Genomic DNA, 20,254 nt, shown 5'->3' with positions numbered 1-20,254 from the left:
AGAGTTGTTAATGAAATATAAAGAGAAAGGAGAATCTTATTTTGACTGTTTATTCAAAGCAGCTTTTTTGTACTTGTTTTCCGAAAATGGTGTGATGCAGAATATACAATGTAGTGGTGACATTCAGAGGAGGGTGGCTGAATCAGGGCACCTCTTGTGTTTTTCAATATTACAATATCTGTAATGCAGGTCTTCCACGCAGCTCAGCAAATGTTGAAGTGGATCTTGTTTCAGCCTGGGAGATGCCCAGGCTCCCACTCCCTCTGTTGAGAATGCTCTGACTGCCTCTCCCAGCTGAAACACCTGCTGCCTACAAAGCTGAACCAGATCCTCGCAGTTCCATATCACTCCTGAAGTGGTCCAGTGCCACGATGCTCAGCTCACACTGAGCTTGGCTTACACAGGTGAGCTCAACACAAATAACAGCTGTGGAACATTTGTACCTTTATCTCTTTGGAGGAAACCATGACATTCAGGGTCTGGGGAAAACAATTCTCACTCAACTCCCTTTCAAAGCAGGCGCTGCATTGGCTGAGGGAGCAAGACTGAGTGTTCCTGCATTCCTCTCTGGCAGATGCTCACTCCTCTTCAACACACCTTGGAAGCTGATTTACCTACTAATTTGGTGGGTTTAGTTGTTTCTGTGAGAGATCTGAAATGCCTCACTGAAATAATCTTAAAAATCTGTCATGAACAAGGGAGCATACAGAGACAGGGAAAAGTCTTTGTGGGTTTCACTGCCTAAATCAGCAATTTGTATGTTCACAACACTGCACATTCTGTTCAATGCTGATCTCCTCATGCCTCGCTTTAGGATCTCAGCACTCTCTACATTCCTAGTTGGTTGTTTCCTGATAAACTACTGTGATCTTTATACGATAATATCAGCATCAACACAGTTTATAACATTTGTTGATTCAGATGATGTTACTGCATTTGGATATTTGTAGGCATATATATAAGTAATTGTGGCTCTGGGCTGTGAATGGAGAAAGAAGTAGAACATACACACACATCCCTCAGAAGCAGCTGAAGAAATAATTTGTAGAGCATAACCAAGGTTTTGTCTTGGGAACTGCCAATGTTTTTCTTAATATATGCAAGCAGATATTACACAGAGTGTATATTTCTGACAATGGGTAGATTAAGACAGTTATTCTTGCAGTTGTCTCCAGCACTAGGAGAGTGCCAAGACCTTGCTTTCTACACAGTTTTGTTGCTAATGCAACCATGATCCCATCACTGAGGAGAAAGAATATAGTTCTCATAGCACAAGTCCTCATGGCTTGGAAGACAAAGTGTGGAAATGGACCTCAGTATAGATAAACTCCATGGCTTCTGAATTTCCTTCTGCTCAGTATATTGAAGCTGACATTTTGTGATCAATATTGTATCAGAAGACGGAAAGGTGGCAGACCAGAAATGAAGACTGATTGACAGAAGAACGATATTTTGACCATCCTCAGAAAGGAGCAATGACTCAAATGAGAGAAGTCCTGTCTGGAATCTCACAGTATTTGCCTGTTACAGAAGTCATAGGGAAAAAGGCCCAAACCAAAATTAAATCCAGCTACAGAAGAGGTAGAAGCAGAATAATGCTTCTGTAGTGGTTGGCCCTGGCCAGATGCCACTCTCTCACTCTCGTCTGCAAGTGGACAGAGGAGAGAAAAAACAACAGCAGGATTCATGAGTTAAGAGCTGGGAGAGGTCACTTACTGATTACCTTCATGGGCAAAACAGACTCAAAGTCAAAGATAGTACCTAAATTTATTACTTAAACTTATTACTAACAGGATCAGAGTAAAAGAATGAGAAGTAAAATAATCTTAAAAAAAGCTTTCCCCCACCCCTTGTTCCTTCCATGTTCTCCCTCCTCCCCCCCAGCGGTGCAGGGGGACAGGGAATGGGGGTGACGGTCAGTTGTTTCTGCTGCTGCTCAGGGAGAGGAGCTCGAGTCCTTCTCCTGCCCCTGTGGGGTCCCTTCCACGGGAGACAGTTCTTGATGGACCTCTCTGGCATGAATCCATCCCTCGGGCAGCAGCTCTTCCCAACCTGCTGTCCCGTGAGTCACTCCTCCGTGGGGTCAGTCCTTCAGGAATGAGCTGTACCGGCGTGGGTCCCCCAGAGGGGCCACGAGTCCTGCCTGGGAAAAACCTGCTCCAGCCTGTGCTTCCCTCTCCACGGGCTGCAGGTCCCTGCCAGGACGCTGCTCCATCCTAGGCCTCCCACAGGGTCACAGCCTCCTTCAGATCCCCACTTGCTTCAGCGTGGGCTCCCCCAGGGGCTGCAGGGGGGTCTCTGTACCCCGATGGTCCCCCAGGGGCTGCAGGGGGGTCTCTGTACCCCGATGGTCCCCCAGGGCTGCAGGGGGGTCTCTGCACCCCGATGCTCCCCCATGGGCTGCAGGGGCAACAGCTACCCCACCCTGCTCTACCCCACGGGCTGCAGGGCCTCAGCTCCAGCTCCTGGAGCACCTCCTGCCCCTCCTCCTGCACTGCCCTTGGGGTCTGCATTGCTGTTCCCATGTTCCCGCTCTGCTCTTCCCTGGCTGGAATTCTTTCTGTGCAGTGGCTTTCTGGACTTGAAATATGTTATCCCAGAGGTGTTACTGTCACTCCTGATTGGCTTGACCTTGGCCAGTGGCAGGAATTCTGTTCTGGAGCCAGCTGGCATTGGCTCCATGGGACAGGGGAAGCTTCTGCAGCTTCTAACAGAGGCCACCCCTGTAGCCCCCCGCTACCAAAATGTAGCCACAGAAACCCACTACAGCTTCTTATCTTACATCCTTTAAACAGGATTTAACTTCTGCACTTCCTGAAGTCAAGAACACAGATCACCTACTACTGCTGTATGACAATCAAGAAAGTTTTAAGATGTATTTCAAGGTCACCTCCAAGATTTTCCCTTTTCATATTAAGTGAGTGGAAAGGAGTCTTACAATTCCTGTATTAATCTGGGTATTTGAACTAGAGGGGAGGGAAGACTTCTTAAAAGTTTATTCAAAAGGGTGCAGAAATACCAAATATTGTCATGTATATTTATGTTTGAAAGATAAAGGATTCTTTCTAACACAGCCAACCCTTGAAATATTTATAACATGCAGCAGAAATACAGGGATGCAAAATATTCTCCCTTAGTTGTTCCCCACCTCCATCTTTTTAAGGGAAAGAATTAGTAGTAGTCCTTCCAAACTCACTGGTGGCCATGATGTTCATCTAAGGTATTGGACAAACATGGAGATTAAAATTGGATGCCAAAACAGGCTCGAATTGGATGGCTGCAGATCTCCCAGCCCAGCTGTCTGCTTTGCTCTCCTGATGAATGATGAACTCCTTCCTCAGGGTGAGAGATTATTTCATGAACCAGCTCTTGAACTAGTACAGATTGTGCTCTTTATATTAAATGAGTGGAAAATTGGAAGTTTAACTAGAGGGGCATAAAGACTTTTTTAAAACTTTATTCAAGAGTAGATGGCAGGTGAGGAAACACACTGAATGTGCAAGATTCCTTAGGAGAAATAAGTAGTCATCTATTTTTGTAGTTTCACCATATGCTATTTGAGGAAATAAAGGCTGTATTTTCTCTCAGGTAAGGCATAATTAAAATAATCACAAGTGTTGGAGCCGTGGTTCAGGGACAGGGAGGGAGGTTCCTTTAAGATAAGCTCTTCCCCCCAGGACCATGATGTCTGTAAAGGTGCCTGCTCACAGGTATGATCCATGGGGACTTCACTGTACAAAAGAGATTTGTGGGGTACTTCCCGGGGGCCTTTAGTATTCTGCACAAGGGGATGCAGACCAAGATAAATTCATCTGTGCAAATGAGGAAAAGAGGTGTGAATTGCTCTCTTTCTTTCTTTGTGCTGAATCACTTTACTGGCAACCCTCCCTCCCTCTCCTCCCCAGTGTAACTTATTCCTAGCAAGTCTCAGGTAAAATGTGGTGGTTTCTATATCTTTATTTTTTTAAAGACTGTCATTGTGCATAATACTATTAACTCTTAATTTATTCCTTTATCTATTCGAGAATGATCAGCCAGTTTAAGAAAGAACACATTTTATTTCAACATGGTTTTCCTTGGTTTCTCAACTAACAAGCAGAACAGAAAATGGTGATCAAATTTGAAATAAATCAGCGTTTATTTGTAAGTACTGCACACCATCCTGTGTCAGTAAATATTTATCATTGCTCAAATAAGTCTGCTGGAGTAAAGCAGAGATTTTTATTCATGTGAGCATCTACTGACAGAGTGAAGTGATTTGTTAAAGTCAATTCAGCCAAAGAACACCTGGAAGAAGACAATAATTAGATTTGTGTAGAAAACAAATATGAAAGAATTTTGGTCCCTCATATAGTCCTGCATCTGTGCTTCTTTCTTATATTGAATGCTTTTGTGTGTTTTCTGGATGAGTTATTACACCTCTGATTGACAGACCCATTAGTCACCTGTGATCTTGGAAATCACCAGTTGTATTAGGCTGCTGCTGGATTTGGCCAAAGAACTTGGTGTTTGTTCCGGGAGGGATCTGAATGGCTCCAGGGGAAAATGGGCAACATGAAGCTTCTATTTCCCCATTCTTTTTTCCTCCTTCTTTCTTCTTTTCCCTTTCTTTTCCCCTGCTTTTCTTTTCTTTCACATGAAGGTCTAACATGTATGGTTTGAGGAGACAGTAAAAATGTAGAACATTTTCTTCTTGTTTCCCACATTAAAAAAAATACAACCCTTGTACTACCACTTATTATAGAATTTACATATCAGCCAACAAGGGTGGAATATATTAGAAATTGTTTTCTGACTATGTCACAGCACATTTTTATTTTTATCCTTGTTACTTGTTTTTAATCACTATTTGTTTGTATTAAATATAGGCTTGTAAACTGCTTTAATCCTTCCTTCAGGAATAATTTAATCTTGGGGAATTTGTTCTCTGACATCATTCATGACTTTTAAATGTTCTTGGTCAGCCCATGGAACAACTTTGGCATTTAGAAGATCTTAAAGTTGTTAATTACTGTGTTTCTGAGTTCCTCCATGAATTTAATCTCTATAAATTATCACATACCATAAAAAGGCAGAAAACTTATTGCCAAATTAGAACCTTTAGTATACCAGTAAATTTTGATGGCAGTGCTGTAAAGAGCAAAACTGTCCTGTGCAATAACTTCTTTAACATGTGCCTTACTGAGCTTATGATATTGCTTCAAAAGAATAATGATAGTATATCAGATTTAAGTAACCTAGAATGCTCAAAGGGTTCTTTCAACTACTACATCTTAACTGTTTGTAATAACGTTCTGTGCATGTGTAACCGGGAAAGGTGGAAACACCAAAGGGAAAAAACAGGTTCGAGGGATCCTGGTACGTGAATAAACCAAACACCGTTGCTAGTTGGCAAACAATAGCTATTTATTAGAAAACAGGTGGCAAACAGGGAAAAGGTGAATAAAAACAGGCGCCTGAGGGAAAAGAATTAGGGCCAAGGAGGAAAAAGTGCACAAAAACCCAAGTAAGATAGCTCGACACCCTATACTCACCCAGGTGTCACCTATAAGATAATCTTACCCATCCTAACCAGTAATGAAGTCTCTCTATGGCAGCTGCGTGGTCCGGAGGGGTGGCAGGCTCCCACGTCCAGCAGGCGTCCCCGCTAAAAGCATCTTGATCCATCGTGAGAGCCAACCGCCACTACCAGACACGAGTCTGCCTTTATAAAGTTTATTGAGAGCACCTGCCCAGGGGGAGGTGTGGCCAGCACTGCCCCGTCAGGGGCTCTCAATCCCACCCCTTCTGTTATGTAAGTGCACCCCTCCTGCGCATGCGTGAGCACCTTGGAAATCCCCTGACGCAGGCGCAGTGAATTGGGGGGGGTCTTATCAATTGAGTCTGGGGGATGGCCTTCAACACCATCATCATCACTTTGTCCTCCAACTGCCCTTGGAGAGCAATGGGCCAATCACAACAGACCAATTAAAATGGTTTACACAGAAACTCTCTCTCCAAGGCCAAATTCACTGCTCTATCAGCGGACTTGGCAGGAGAAAACATAAACTTTTTGCAGGTGGCTAGGGCCAAACACAGACCAAAAAATAACATCCCAACTTCGCCCCGATACAGCATGAAAAAAAGTAATAGCCATTGAAATATTAATGATGATGTGCTGTGCTCCTAGGTGTTCAAACAGTACCAACATCTGGAGGACTCATCTTTCTGATTCTATCATTGTGATTTTATACATTTACGGTATTAATTAGTGTATGCCACTGGCAGAAAAAAAAGAGCTCAAATAGTGTGATGTATTTATACGTGTAATGAAAAGACATATTAAGGAATATGCACAGCTACAGATCTACTCTTTGGCACAGCTGTTATAGAATCACAGAGTGCTTTGGCTTGGAAGGGATTTAAAGCTCATCCAGTTCCAGCCCCTGCCGTGGGCCAGGGCTGAAACTTCCACTAACTTCCATGGATCTTCCACTAGCCCAGGTTGCTCCAAGCCCCCTCCAACCTGGCCTTGGACACTTCCAGGGATAGGGCAGCCACAGCTTCTCTGGGCACCCTGGACCAGGGCCTCACCACCCTCACAAGGAGGAATTTCTTCCCAATATCCCATCTAACCCCACCTAGCCCTACTCTCTGCCAGTGTGAAGCTATTTCCCCTGTCCTGTCACTCCAGTTCCTGATGAAGAGTCCATCTCCAGTTTCCTTGTAGGCCCCTTCAGATACCTAAAGAGCTTCAGTCTTCACCTCATTATCAGTCTAATGGCTTTCTCTGGAACATGGAAATGATTGATCTGGATCACAAGAGGATTTGATTTTTTGGAATGAGGGTAATCTCATGTAACTGGAAATGTTCATAAATTAGATGTCATCTGAGAAATAGGTGCCATTGGAACTAGTCTTTTAGGCTGCCTTATAGTTGAGAGGTAGGGACTTCTGTTGCGTGATTTCTTATCGCTAGACACCCTTAGCCACTCACTCCAGGATGACATGAATCATGCTGTAGAAAATGCCCATTTCTCTTCTTTGACTTGAAAGCAGTGGAGGAGACCAGCTGAGCCACGAATGTGTGTAGCTTAACAGTTAAATTGCAACTGTTGGGTTGTGGTGGTTGATAGAAATGAATTCTTCTGTTTTACCTGCCTGTGAAAGTTGTCTGTGTGAAGATTGAAATCTCTTGGACAATGGAAATACGTTGTTCCTCCAGTTAGGAGGAAGACTAGACCCCATCTAGGGTGAAATAGGAGCTGAGGAAGAGCAGAAGTGGGTAAAAAGAGTAATTTCATGACAGTAAACAAGCACATGGGTGGCTTCATTAATCCTTGGAGCAGAACATCAGCTCACTGAAGAGACGTTGCAGGACTGGGAGGGCAAGAGATGAGCCAAGTTAAAGAACAGGAAACCTGAACAAGTATCTCAGGATTCAAGAGGCACAGCTAATCCAGCAGAAGAACGGATATCAGGACTTCTTTATGTTTAAGAAGACTAAATAATGAAGGGAAAATGGCTGCTCAAGAAATTACATCCTCAAAACACTCATTACGGTGTTTGAGTCCTGTCTAAAAATGACTGCAGTGGCTCAGTTTCACAAATCTGGCTTATCCAAGTACCATAAAGGCACTGTAGTTGCAACTCTTTAAATTTTCACACCATGATTTGATTTAGTTAAGACTCTCTTTTGAGTACTTAAGCCTTGCATATACATTTTTAACTTCAATTGCTTCGGTGAATTGTATTATATACCTCCTAAAGATGTAATATAACTAAGTATCACAGTTTTGTGCATCAGTTACACATGCACAAAATATAATTACACTTTATCTAGCTCTTTCTTCTACTACAAAACTACTGAACTTGGAGAAAACAGTGTTAGCAGCAATAGGAAGAAATTTTATGAGGATTTATTTTAACTTTTTCTGTACATGCTTTAGTTGTTCTTTCTATTGATTGTAACTTAATTGCTATTAATCACCAATGTTCTAATACTGCATTTTAGATTGGGATAAACAGAATTTTCTTTATCCTTAGATCTGATATTTGTATTCATGAAGTAATGATAACCAAAATGTAGATGCTTCTCAGGGAGAAGGGTTAACATTCATCCAGCACTGTAAAGTTAAAACCTCTTCCAAAATATGTTCTATAATTGGCATTGTTCTTCACCTCTGAAGCCAAATATTAGCTAGTTGATATTGCAGACTATTCATAGAGAACAAATCAGGCCATATCAGTTTATATAGGACATGCAGCACTTTCCTGTGAAACACCTGTTTTCATTTCCTCTGGGGTGGAACAACACGACAACTTAAAGCTGGACTTGATCCAATGTATTGACTTTTTAAACAGTCAATACCAAGACACTTCAAACAGTGCCATGAAGTCAATGATATGGGTCTAATGATGTAAAACCACTGAATATTCAGTTTAAAGGGCTGACACACACACATGGGTGCTCTACGTGTGGAACACAATCTAATCCTCACCCTTCCTGCTTTTGCCATATCTGAGTAAAACCCCTTGTTTGTTCTTGAAAAAGACTATTCAGGAAAAAACCCTATTTAACTAGAGGTAATGTTTACTGAATATCAGCAGCAAAATAGGATGGTATAGCTGTTTTCTGTAAACAAGGAAACTATATAAATAATGAGGGATAAAGCGTGGAGTTAAAGAGACAAAATCTCAAAACATGAACTTCTGACAAGTCACTGATTTTCTGCATTTAGCCCTGAATAAAGTAACTTCAGAATACTGACAGGAACTCTACTGAGAGAAACTATTACCATGTACACTGATGAGATCTGTTTTAGTGAGAAGTATGATGGCCTGTTCAAATTTGACCCATAATTGACTAAAATGCCACAACCACGTGCATCCTGACAGGTGAATAAAATGCTGAATAATTGAAAGAGTTAAATTGTGTAAACAAAACCCCATAGCCATATCAGGCAATGTATTTGCAAATCAGCAAATACTTTGTATGTGCTTTGTGCTACAGAAAAATCCGAATTTTCACCTTTCTTGTCACAAGAAAGGAGAAATGAAAATTGAGATTTCTCATATATAAATAATTTATTTTGTTATAATTGCAGCTTGTTCATAGCACTGTAAAAATGAGAGATTGTTCGGGTTATGCTTTTGTTTGATTTCTGCTCCCTGATATTCAAGACATTCAGTTCCTAAAGTCAGGAAATCTGACCTGCTCTTCAGAGTGGGACAATGCATAGTTATATGCAATTTAATTTGAATATGTAGAGATCTAAAATTTATTTTAAATGTAGCCATATGCAGCTTCAAATGTGATTTTTTTTTTTTCTCCCAGTTCTGGTCAATAATGAATGAGTTTTAGAATTTAAATCAAGACACAGTGGAGTTCTTGTGATACATTATTGATAAAGCACACTTATTGTAACAACATTTTCCAAGGGAAAACACATTATTTGTTGGCTATGTTAACGCAAACTCTAACATAAGTCTATATTAAGCTTATAAAAATAATTTTGAGTACGTTGGAGGAAGCTTTATAGGCAGACTTTTAAATAATTAGATGAAAAAATGCAACTTATTACCTTAATGAATAAAATATTATTCTATCAGTAGGTCTTCAAATTCAGTTTCCCATATGGCTCAAAAAATCCATGATTATAGCAATGTGTTTCAGAATATAACAATCAGAAATATTTAGTAGAAATTTTAGGATTTTTTTCTTTCATTTCTTAATGTCTTATTGAAACTGCATAGAAGAAATAAGAATTCCAGCTAGAAAAAGATAAAGGACTTTTTGTAATTTTCCAGAGTTACAAAACAATTGATCATTCTGAATCAGGTCGACTTCACTTACTATTTCTAGTGCTGTTGGAATTCAAAAGTACTTTCAGAGCTCCAGCAAAGGGATGTTCTTGTAGGGGTCCCCCACTCTTATAATCTGCACCTCTTCTATTTTGAGACATTACATTCCATCTGCTCACTTCCAGGTAATTTCCACTTGTAATTTATCCAAGGGAATGTGCTAATAGATAATTCATGAATAGCACAGTAATCATGATTTATCCACGATGTGGAGCTTTGACAAGGATGGTGTGACCTGGAGTTCAGAGGAATGATGGTCCCAAAACTCTAAAGTGGTGTCTCCTCAGCAAGTCACTACATTTTTCTCCTGAATGTTTTGGCGTTTAATCTTAAACCACTTCATGCTGAAGGATGTATATATTAAAATATACAAACCTTAAAGTTGTTTGGGAACTATGACTTGGTAACAGAGTCCTTCAGGAATAACGGTGTTCTGGTTTACTAAATTTTAACATAATTAAATTACTTTGGGAGTAGTTATTACTGTATTAACAGATTTGTGTTTTTTAATTTGCCTTGGCTTGGGTAATGCTGACAGTCCAAGTTTTTACCTGTTTGGAATAGGAAGTTCATATCTTTGAGAGATAATCAGAAACAAGATGTGAGTATATTAATTGAATCCACCTAGTCCTGGAAGGTAAAGTCAAGAGGAAAAGTCTAAAGAGAAATGAAAGGGCATGAACCAAGACACGTTTGCTTTCCTTGAACAGTTTGAAAATAGGGAAGGCAACTAGTATTTTGTATCCTAATCAGGAAAAATTACATTTAATTGTATTATGACAGGTTGTGGGCATTGGCATTCACAGTTCTGATTATGCATAAATTTATGTCAGTGAGTAACAAAAAAATGAGGACAATAATGTAAAACAAAACTGTACTGATGGATATAGGATTAGGCATTGTAAGGGGGGTAATTTTGAATTAGATGATCAATGGAGCATAGAGGCATGAGAAAGGAATCATATTAGGATGTGAAACCAGCTAGAGTATGGTACAATGTAACTTCATGGTACAAGCTAATTGTAAGGTCCGTTGTGCTTTTTAGCAAGTCAGCCTGATATCCCCTATTATCAGAGCTGAGTTCTTCCTTGGTTTTGGTACATACTGCAAGATAGATACATCTACCCTTGAAACACAATGGTAGAGGACATACATAGGGGTGAGAAAGATGATGATGGGAGGAAGATTATGCGGGCAGGAGTCACTTACCCCTTGCCCTACAAGTAGGGCATGTGCAGACTGTTTCCATTAGGTAATGATTAGGCTGTGTTTGGCTGCAATTCAGGCATCACCTTATAATGCGTACTGGTCCTACGTACTGATAAAAATGGGGTGTCAGAGCTGCTGAGTTGGGCGATACTCATCGTACTACCGAACCTGTGTTGCTCTGCGGGGATGCCCGCTAAGCACGGGCACCGACCAGCTGCTGCAGATCCTGACAGCCCTGGCCTGTCTGTGTGGGTAAGCACAGTTTATTGATAGGAAGCAACTGAGAGAACAAACTTTTTTTTTTAATGTCCTTTTAGTGTTCCTTTAATTCCCCTTTTTATTATTGAATATTGTTACATAAATAAGTTGTTCATAATATTTCCCTTTAACTTCCCTTTTTACTAACCAATATTGTGTTAATAGTTATTCATAATATTGTGTTAAGATCCTTTTTTGGTATCCCTTTAACCCCCCCCCTTTTTCACTAGTTAATACTGTATTAAATGCTGTTTGTAGTATTTGTTTTAATGTCACCCAATAAGGTAGTTATTTTGTATCCCTTTTTTAGTTTTTGATTCCTCTTGCTAAGTTTATTACTATTATTATTATTCTCACTGTAATAAAAGATATTTGTGTGTTTGAATATTTCTGGCACTTGTCTTTATTCCAGACATGTATCCAAACGAACTGTTACAGGCATGAAAAATTTATCTGGTAGGAACTGTGAACTTTTTTCCTTTTTTTCTTTTCCCCTTTAAATTGTTTTTTTATTTTCTGCCTTTATGACTAAACAACCTTGTAATCTTTTTAACATTAAATTTCACTGGGCAACTTGTAACATAAGTTTTCCTATGTGGGGACTGATTAGTTTAACAGCATGCCTTGGTAGAGAGAACCTTCAGGCTGGGTGAACTGGAAGCTCCAATGTAGAACTTTGATTCCCTTTGGCTTCTTTCAACAGCCAGATTTTCCTATGGTTTGAATTTTATATGTATGTGTAACCAGAAAATTAATATTTAAAAAAATATCAGACAGCTCTACTAGTCTAACAGTGTGATGCTACATAGGCAGGACTGTCCATAGAGTAGGGAAAACCACAGGATGTCACTTAGAACTTTACATATTGCCAGTAATTAAATATGCTTCAAGAGTTTCCCTTCCTGCTAATTTTGAGTGGACTTTTTATTTAACCAGTTATTTATATTGATAGATGGTTTAATTCTTCCTGGCTGTATGTGTGAGCAATATTGCTCCCAGGAAGGAGCAGTGTTTTCAGTATTAATCAAAACATTGAGCGTTTTAAATGTCATGTTTTAAGTTATGAAGGTAATCTTTAAGATATCCATGTTCCTCTTATTTGCATCAGTTGAAGTCATTGTGTACATTCCCAGACAGCTGGTACTGCAGAGAGAGTAACATTTCCAATCTAAATAGATAAATCTGTGGCCGTTAATATCAAATCACATCCCATTATATTTACAGGGATAATAAGACATGGATGGATGGTGGGCACAGCTTAAAAAGTTGTGTTAGCTTTCAGCATGCTTGGCAGTGGTTAAAATGTTAATGAACAACATTAGAATGGGAATTTTGCGCTACTCAGGAAATCTTCTTGACATGAAGAAAAAGTTAATTTCAGCCCTGCCTCATTAATCAGATCTGCCCACAGTTAAGAAAGTGTCACCTAAGTATGTTTTGCTTTCTGCTGTGTGCTGCTGCTGAGGATCCTGACATACAAAACAGAAGTAATTGAATTTATGCTAGAAGGCAAAGGCAGAAGCAAAAAGTAATGAATTGGAATATGCTTTATGAGTGACCTTTGTGGAGAATGCCCTGGGCACCTCCATGTGGTGGCTATCACCACTAATGGTGACTGCAGATTCCAGTTTGTTTAAGCAGTCACACACATGAATTGTTTGCACGTGTCTTATCTGCCACAGATCATGCACATAATCTCTGCATCATAACAGGGAGCAACAGCCTTCAGGTTTGGGGCATTATCCAGGGGCACCTCTGGTCTCTGTGTGTTCACCACTGCTTTAGTGCCTCCTGAGGGTCCAAAGTAAACGCAACTTCCTAATGTGCTGTCCCAAGACTAGGCAATGAACTGAGATTAGGACTTTCCAGCTGAGGGAATGGACTGCATTTTGGGCCATTTCTTTGGTTGTATTCTGGGAGGGTTCTGTAACGCCATGAGGAAAAAGCTGTCCAACGAACTGGCTTCCCTGGGAGACAGTCCATGGACAGCCCATAATCTGTCTTAGTTATTATACTGTGTCACCTGATAAAACATGAGCAAAGCAGATGTTAATCAGTAAATCTAGACTTTGTGGTAAGCTCTGCTGTGACAATGGGCAAAACATATTTGTGTCCATGAAGTACCAAATAAAGGAGAACAGGATCATCATAACCTTATGTAAGACCCAAAATGTAGGTCCGTGAACAGAACACCTTCTTGATTTAGCTCCTCCTTACTGAAACCTCCAAGAGTCCCTGGACTAACTCTTGTCAGGTTGTTTGTTACTATCCTAGAAAAAAAGTATGTACCTTTCTAATCTGTCATTAAGGAAATGTAGATGTTTTATGTAAGATCCTTACAAGGCCATTGATTTTTATAACGACACCGTTGTTTTTATCATAGAAAATTTTGATAGAACCATATTAGCATATGAAACTCAAGAGTCAGAAGTGGAGTAGCAAATTCAAGGAAAATTGAGAATGTTGGTGGTATAAGTAGTTCTGATAAAAATTAAAAACAAAAGAAGAAAACAACAACAGTTTATGTACTTTCCGTTTTGCAATAAGTGTAATGGATGATGATTAAATGACAATTAGGATCAGGAGCACTTGTCTGCTGCCTAGTTAAAAAAATTAATTAAGGGTCACATATATATGACCAAAACTTTTGCTCGTCATTTATGTTAAAACATTTAGTGTCACGTTCTGAGCTCACTGGGAACTGAGGCTCTAAAGGAGATTTCAGTACTCTAGAAAATGTGTGATATGACAGGTGTCATGTAGGAAGTCTGTGTTTACGTCCATTTTCTTTAGACATCCATAGAAATATTTATAATATGGAATTCCTACTGCATTCATGAAAATAGCAATGTTTAACTGAATTTCATCACTGACACCGTTATTTTTGGCAAATACATAAATACTGATTTATAAATGCAACACCTTCTCTTTCTTTTTAATAATAAGGAAAAGTTGTGAGTTCTTTCCTTGAGAATCAAACATGGTTGAAGAATTTGAATACTCTACTACTAGGTATGATTTGGCCAAACCTCAATGTCATAAGTCAGCTTTTTAGCAAATAGAGAAAGAACGAAACAGAAGTGGTCATGTACTGCTAAAAGCAATGCCTGATGACTTGGAGAAACAAAAGTTAGGACTGTTAATAACCAAGGGAGCAACTGTAATTTAGGCTTTGAAATTGTGATAAATCAGAGGAAATTTATTTAAAAGCAAAGAAAAAAAATCTGGTAAAAGAATATCTGAGAAGTATTTTAAATTGCTTATGGCTCAGCTCTGCAGAACAGATGCCTAGTCTCTCCCACTGCCACGGCTAAAGGTTTAGGGGATTTGCACAAACCTTTTTGAGTCTTTCCATTAATCTAATTTGCTGAATGGTAAAGTATATGTGGCAAGAAAAAGTAAATCTTTCAGCCAAATTTCCCAAATTGGGGGCACTGGTTCATATACTGCAGGACAGGACTGTTTGAACAGATCTTGCTTCTACGTTTCACCCCAATCCCTTCATTCAAGGCCCCATGAAATTTAACAAAGACAAACACCAAGTCTTGCATATAGAATAAAATCATGGAATCATAGAATGGTTTGGGTTGGAAGGGATCTTAAAGTTCATCTTGTTCTGGCCCCTGCCATGGGCAGGGACACCTTCCACTAGCCCAGGTTGCTCCAAGACCCATCCAACCTGGCCTTGGACACTGCCAGGGATGGGGCAGCCACAGCTTCTCTGGGAAACCTGGGCCAGGGCAAAACCACCCTCACAGTCGAGAATTCCTTTCCAATATCCAATCTAACTCAGCCCTCTGTCCGTGGGAAGCCATTCCCCCATCCTGTCACTCCAACCCTTGTCAATAGTCTCTCTCCATCTTTCTTGCAGGCCCCTTCAGGCCCTGCAAGGCCACAATTAGGTCACCCAAAGCTTCTCTTCTCCAGGCTGCACAATTCCAACTCTCCCAGCCTTTCCTCCCAGCAGAGCTGCTCCATCCCTCTGCTCATCTTGGTGCCTCCTCTGGACTCTTTGCAGCAGCTCCATGTCCTTGCTGTACTGTTCCCCAGGGCTGGAGCAGCTCTGCCGGGGGTCTCACCTGAAGGGCAGAGGGGCAGAATCCTCCCCTGCCCTGCTGCCCACACTGGGGGATCTGCCCGGGAGAGGGTTGGTTTTTTGGGCTGTCAGTGCACGTTTACCGGAGGAACGTCCTCAAACAGCTCTGGCTGCTTGGTTTGGTCCATCAGTGGCAGTGATTGGCTGCTTGGTTTGGTCCATCAGTGGCAGTGATTAACTCTGTGGCTATGAGTCAGCAGTGAGTCTTTGTGCAAGCAAGTTCCATACAGGGCTGCGTTACCAGGTGATTCTACAAAAACAAGTGACTCTTCCCTTCTACTTGGTATCTGTGATGCTGTGTCTGAAATTTGGAATGCAGTGCTGGGACTCTCAGCACTCAGGAGAGACCAGAAAACTGTTAGGAGTCCATGAGAAAGGCACTGAGGTGGGTGAGGGACTAACACATGTGTTGAGGGGAGCAGAAGTGAGGGATGCACGATGGGATGAAGAGAAGAAACGATAAGCACATGCGTGATGAGAGGTTAAAGGAGTTGTGTTTCCTCTAGTGTGGGGAATAAAAGGCTGTTCAGGGCTTTATAATCTTTCACACCCTAACAGAGTGGAGTGTAGAGAAGACAGAGACAACCTTTTCTTAGATGTGCACAGCAAAACCAAGGCTGGCAATCGTTTTAGAGTTTCAACAAAGAAAATTCCAGTTAGACACAGAAGAAATCTTGTGACCATTAGAGCTGCTTAGCCTTGGAGCAGGAACTGGACAACTTGTGTAATCCCCGTCCATGGGGTTTTTCAAAAGGCCCTGGACAACATCATCTTACTTTAAAGCTACTTCTGCTTTGAGTGGGAGACTGGACTGGGTGATTTCTATAGCCTTCTTCCAGCATAAATTTTCCTCTGGTTCTAAGTGGAGTAACATCAGTGACTCAGTGGGCTTCAATTTCAAAAGGGGTCTTAATTTTTAGAGAGTGCTGAGGAGTGGTTTGATGCTTCTCTCTCTCAGCAGACAGGCAACTAGGTTTATGGCAAATCTCCTCATTTAAATTATGAGTTGCATATATCTCAGCATGGTCTATGCCATTAAATCTAATTAGTGTAATTTTACTGGGTACTTTTAAGAGAGTATGGCAAATGAGATTTTTTTTCAAATGCCCTCTAGAAATCTCACATTTATTTCCATCATGGTGTAGGTTATAAAATGAGACAGGAAGTGAAAAACAAGTAAGCATTGCGTTTATTTTTCAGGCTAATGAACTATTAAGGCTTATTTGTAGTATACTTTTATTATCGTTGTCCACCTTTTTGAAATGTCCCATGAGCTTAAGTCCAGGACTGTTTTAATCTTCCCTATGACTCTTTAAAACTATCTTTGCCTCAGTCAGTGTTGTGTTAGTGGTATTTTACCAACTTTAGGCATCCCTAAGCTTTCCCTATTTTTTCAGAATTGTCAGCACTGATTTATTTATCTACTTGAAGATCTCGGGAATGTCAATCTCCTTTTGAAATTCTTTATTTTACCTCTCCATAGATGGATTTTCTTCCTGTAAGTCAGCTTGTAATACAGCTCACATACTGTTCAGTTCCCTCTAAGGTTCACTGGCAAAGAGACCACAGTGGCTCATCTGGTCCCACCTCCCTGCTCCAGCAGGGCCAGCCCAGAGCACATGGCACAGGATTGTGTCCAGAGGGGTCTGGAATATCCCCAGGGAGGAGACTCCAGCCCCTCCCTGGGCAGCCTGTTCAGAGTTGGGTCACTGCCCAGCAAAGAAGTTCTTCCTCCTGTCCAGGGGGAGCTTCCTGGGCATCAGTTCCTGCCCGTTTCTCCTGTGCCATTGCTGGGCCCCCTCCCTGCAGCCTCTGACACACCCTGGGGAGGGCCCCTCTCAGGCTCTGCTCTGGAGGCTGAACAGCCCCAGCTGCCTCAGCCTTTGCTGCTCCCAGAGATGCTCCATCCCTTGGGCATCTCCGCAGCCCGCGCTGGCCCTGCTGCAGGAGCTCCCCTGGCCCTGCTGTGCTGAGGAGCCCGAGCTGGCCCAGCCCTGCAGATGTGCCTGCCCAGGGCTGGGCAGAGGGGCAGGATCCCCTCCCTGCCCTGCTGGCAGTGCAGATAAAGATTTTAATTTCTGCCAGATTTCTATAAATTTTCTGTTTTACACTGTTATAGGTAGAAAGTTCATGGCAGGATTTTAGACCACTCGATAAATATGAATGTGCCTGAAAACATTATCACTGTAACACTGATATCTGACATTCCCTTTCCTCAGTAAAGCAGAGAACATACACAAAGAAGAGAATCCAGTGGAGATTTATTGTTTTATATATTTTGTTGCTCTTTACTTAAAACTCATGTTTCCATCATCCCTGTTATTCTACATGTATGTACAAAAATTGCAGCATTATTTCATATATCTCTATAAATTTATTCACAAAATGAAGTACAGCCACTCATTTCTAAGAATAAAAAGTCTTGCTACAGTTGTGGTCCTCTCTGTAGGTTTTCATTGTAAGTTGTTTCAGTCCTCTCTGAGCTCATGTCAAAGACATTTAGATGGACTTCTTAGGAATAGTTGTGAAACAAGTAGCAATATTTGAATTTTTGTTTTAATTATGTTATTGCTGACCTGTTTTGGTATGATAGAACTTCAGACAAAAACAGTAATGTCTCTTTTGTGCTGAGCTGCTACTTTTTTGGGTATTTTTGGTTTTGGTTTTTTTTGGCATTGACAATCTTAAAATGTGGAACAAATACACCAGTAGGTGCAGTGTTGATGCAATGCTAACAAACACTGATACACAGTAATCCACAGTAGGAGAGTGTGCTGGTTTAAAGGGAAACCAGCAGGGAAATGAACTCAACTCAGAGAGAGATTACAAGTCAGAATAACAGTCCAATTGGGAGTGGTGGTCTGCAATCTGGTTGAGAGCGGTGATCTGCAGTCTTCCTCTGGATCCCACGAGTGGTAAAAAAAGTCCCAAGACTCCAAGATTATATATTCTGCAGTTCAGGCAGGAATGCTCAGTACTTCCCTCAGGGGGGAGGGGGTTCCTCCATGGAAGTGAGGACAAAAACACCCTTCTATGCAGGCCTCTTAGCACCTAGTTTGAAGCCTGATGAGTCAGGCTGCTCTGGGCAGAGGGTGTTAATAGTCTATTGACAACAGTTTCTGGGAAATGGTATGGAGGGCTATAGAATACACAGTTTTGGGTTACACCCATCTGGTGATGAACTGGGCCCAGCTGTCCTAACTAGGACAGAGAGTAATATTCCTTTCTTTCAGTCAAGGCTTACATTTCTCATTATTATTCTAATATTTATGTAAATTATTCCAGTTCAGAGTACAAATGCAATCATGTCTTTTAGTTAATTTTGAATAATTATATATAACTTATATAACATGGTGAAAAAATAGATGAGTTCTATGTATAAATCAGATTCAGACACAATGACCTAATATTACAACTGCTAAATTCTTGCCTTTTTCAGTCATTGTGCAGTGCTTACATTACTGTTTAGGAGAGTAATCATTTCTGCTGATATTGTAAAAAAAACCATATTTGTTTTCTGTCTTCAGAATGTGAAGTTGATCTTTCTCCTGCTGCATATTTTAGACACAGCAAACAAAGTAGAATAATACAGTTGCAAGAGAAGATCATTTGCTTAGTGCATTAAATACATAAAAAAAGGCCAAACCATATCTAAGTTCAGGACTTGTGACTAGAATCAAACTTAACTTACATGATTGTGATCTCTATCAAAATAAATATTTAATAAGTAAAGCTAAGTCAAGCATTTCTAAATATAACTTCGGGCTTTTTATTTCCTCTGGGAAAAGAGAAAAGCATTTGGCAAGAGTTCTCAAACAGATAACTGAGCAGTGTCTTATTTTAGTGCCAAAAGCACCCTAAAGGTCTGATCAAAACAATTGAAACAGATCTGGGGGAACAGGAGGAGAGGTCAGCTTGTCCCATGCCTTTGGGGGGAGTTTTCCTTCATGACTGGGAAGAAACCCAACAGTGATGAAAACACTGTTGCTCTTGGCTTGGTTGTTAGTTTGGGGGATTTTTAGCTTCTCTTCGTAATTTTGCAGTTGTTGGAATCCACAAAGTACATGTGAATCTCAAATTGCGCTGAGGTGGGTGTAGGGGAAAGAGAGAGAAAAGTAGGGAAAAAAGAGGAAATATCATAGTTGTTGAAACATTTGGTTTTTACCTTTTTTTTTTTTTTAAGCAAAAGGAAACCCTAATCTTTGACTTTACCTTTCAGATTTAATTCCAGTATAATGATGAGGGTGGAGATGAATATATAATTTTTCAATTCATAAAAATGATGACAATAAAAGTGATCATAATTTCCTTGTCTTTAATGATACCATTTGTGCATGCGGTCGTTGCCTTCTTACATCATCCACGGTCATAAGCAAGAAGATTCTTTAGAGAAGCTTTAAAAAATTCACAATAAAAGCCCTTTAAAAAATGCACTTTTCTGTATAATGAAATGTTTTCTACTTCTTTTCTGTAAGTTTTTCATCTGACAGATGGGCGGTTTTTATAAATCAATGATAAAAGGGAGGATTTTTTGAGGCTTTTGAAAGAAGGTGGATGACAAATAGTCATGAGGCATTTTAACTTATGAGAACTGTTTAATTGGTGTTCAAATTCTACCTGTGCAACTGAAATACTCCAAGACATACTGTGGAAATAGATATGTTGAAACACTGGCAAAACAGAACACGAAATGTAGCTGTTGGTTTTTGGCAGGATACACCTTTGTTTTCTATTGTTTCTTTCCTGGTGGTAATAAACAAAGAAAAAAAAATCCAACCTTTAAGAGTGACAAGACTGCCTAGAAATTAGATCAATATTGTCAATTTACATAATGTTTGCATTGAAAGC

The sequence above is a fragment of the Chiroxiphia lanceolata genome, chromosome 13 (assembly GCF_009829145.1).
Source record: "Chiroxiphia lanceolata isolate bChiLan1 chromosome 13, bChiLan1.pri, whole genome shotgun sequence".
NCBI classification, from domain to species: domain Eukaryota; kingdom Metazoa; phylum Chordata; class Aves; order Passeriformes; family Pipridae; genus Chiroxiphia; species Chiroxiphia lanceolata.
Note: the sequence above shows the minus strand (reverse complement) of the source record.